Source organism: Ursus arctos, unplaced genomic scaffold, assembly GCF_023065955.2.
Source record: "Ursus arctos isolate Adak ecotype North America unplaced genomic scaffold, UrsArc2.0 scaffold_22, whole genome shotgun sequence".
Classification (NCBI taxonomy): domain Eukaryota; kingdom Metazoa; phylum Chordata; class Mammalia; order Carnivora; family Ursidae; genus Ursus; species Ursus arctos.
Window position 1 is genome coordinate 4582159 of NW_026622897.1, and position 2369 is coordinate 4584527.

The following is a 2369-nucleotide window of genomic DNA, read 5'->3' on the forward strand; positions in this document are numbered from 1 at the left end:
TCACATTAAATATCAGTGCTAATGAGCAGCTTCTTAATACTGTCCCCTGAAAAGCGGAGCTTGTCACCCACTAGCAATTGCTGCTAAGATCAGCTACGGGCAAGAGTAGGCTCCCCCCTGAAAATCAGGGCGGCTTCCCATGGGGATGGGACATCAGATGGTGCAACCGGTTTATTGAAGTGTCTCAATTATTGGGATTAAAAAGAGAAACTATTTCTCTGTACGATTGCCACCAATGATACTAGGTCAAACCCGTCTTTCCTCCTGACTAGGTTCCGTAACATTTTAGTCACTTGTGACTTCCAAAAATGTCTTAGTGGAGACTTTCAAAATTGTCTAGGACTCAGTCCTATTCATGTGTGAACTTCAATTTCCTGTAGGATTCAAAGCTCCGCCGACCAGGTCCCCTCCCCAGCCCTACTTCCAGCTCACCTGGTGGAGGATGGGCCATGCCTGCCTCTCACTTCCTTCCTTACACTCCCGCTTCCCAGTCAGGGTAGGGAAGAGGAAGAGAGAGGAACGGACATCTTCCTTGGCTGACTGAGTTCTCGGCTCTGTCCGTGGGCATCCAGGGCCACTTTTCTAGGACCCAGAATGGGGGCTGTGGGCGGGTGGTCCGTCCAACCTGCCCTGTTCAGTGAGGGGCCCCGTTCCCTAGCAGTGACTCCAGACCTCAGCCGTCATTTGGGCGATGTGGCCATACCTGGGGCACCGTAAGTCCGTGTGGGGTTCATCCTGCCCACCTCCAGCCAAAGGAGCAGTGTCGGCCCCATCTTCGTCCGGCAGTCCCCTCGCCAGGGCGATGCCCTCCCCCATGCTGTGGTAGCACAGAGGCAAATTAGCAGGCCCCGGAGGACAGAAGGCAAAGCCCCAACTAGGGGATATCACCAGTCTCCCTTTCTTCCAGTCCGTTCCCTCATCTTCACAAGCGTTTCTACCAGGACCTTCCTCCCTCACTGCAGGGACAGACAACACCCCCATTGCATCTCTAAGCAGAAGGTCCTGGGGGGAAAACACAATTTCCTCAGAAACACTGCATCACACTTCCCAAAGGCAGCCTTCCCCTTCCATAACTCTCTTTCAATCAAGAATGAGGACTCAGAGAGGAGGAAAGGCTAACAGAGAGGCAATGTTAGACCAATTCTCTGAATTTTTTTCAGTAAGCTATACAGATAAATCACTGCTGTCCACTTTGGCAGTTTTCTGGATTTAGATTATTACTATGTGTAGACCTTTTTTATTCCTGACTTTGAAATCCTGAGACAACAGACATGACATGACATGCTGATGTCATAGTTTCCATGAAATATATATATATTTTTCAGCAATTCAAGAAAGACTACAAATGTTAAGAATATTATGCTCTCATACTCTTCTTTTTCTTGGCCAAGCCATCTGGTGGCAGAGGAGGGAGCGGTTGGCGAGGCCATAGTGTGTTGAAAATAAAGCCCCATAAACACGGAAGTTACATGCATACGTACATTTTCATACATGCATTTGAATTTGCACGTCAAGTACATCACATACTTGTACTGGGAACAGTGGGGAATACACGTATAATTAAATATATTAGCTATAAACATATTGTAATATATATCCACTTATAAGGAGTCACAACCATTTCTTCTGGATTACAAAAATTCAAGTGATTCAACAGGGTTCTCATGGTGTATAGTATGCATTTTCCACTGGAAACCTCTTTCTAGAACTGCATGCTCTTGTTTTACATTGGTGGTGTTCTCGCTTTGTGTTACTTAGTTTCCTTTCTCCTCTCATTCATTTAGTCTACATTTATCAACTACCAAAATGTCTTTGTTGACAAAACCATCTCCTCCTTCAAGGAACTCCCATTCCAGTGGGGAAAGCAGACACACAAACAGATCGTTAAAACGTACTGGTACAAGAATGGAGACTTGCGCAAGGCACACAGTTGGTGCTCAATAAGCTCTGGTTGAAAGAATAATGAAAAGGAAAGTGGCATCCACCCTGACTGAGGATGCAATGGGGTGAGAGGTGATCACGAGGAAGGAATGGTCTGAGAAATAACATTCACGCCAAGTCATAAAGCATCATAATCCAACTGCCTTTTCCTTGTAACAATATATCATGCACATTAATCCATGTCAATAGACACAGCTCTAAATCATCATTTTTAACAGCAGCCTCGTCCTCCGTGAGGGAATTACAGCATAATTTAACCACCGTTCATCACCTCTATGTACAGATCCCACTCTTGCACTATTGAAAACACATAGTATTAAAAATTCCTTTCTACTTGTGCTCTATGTGAGTAACCAACTTGAGCTTATTTATAAACTAATTATAGAGACTAGGGAAGAACCAATGCTTTCCTCTTTTGATACTGGCCA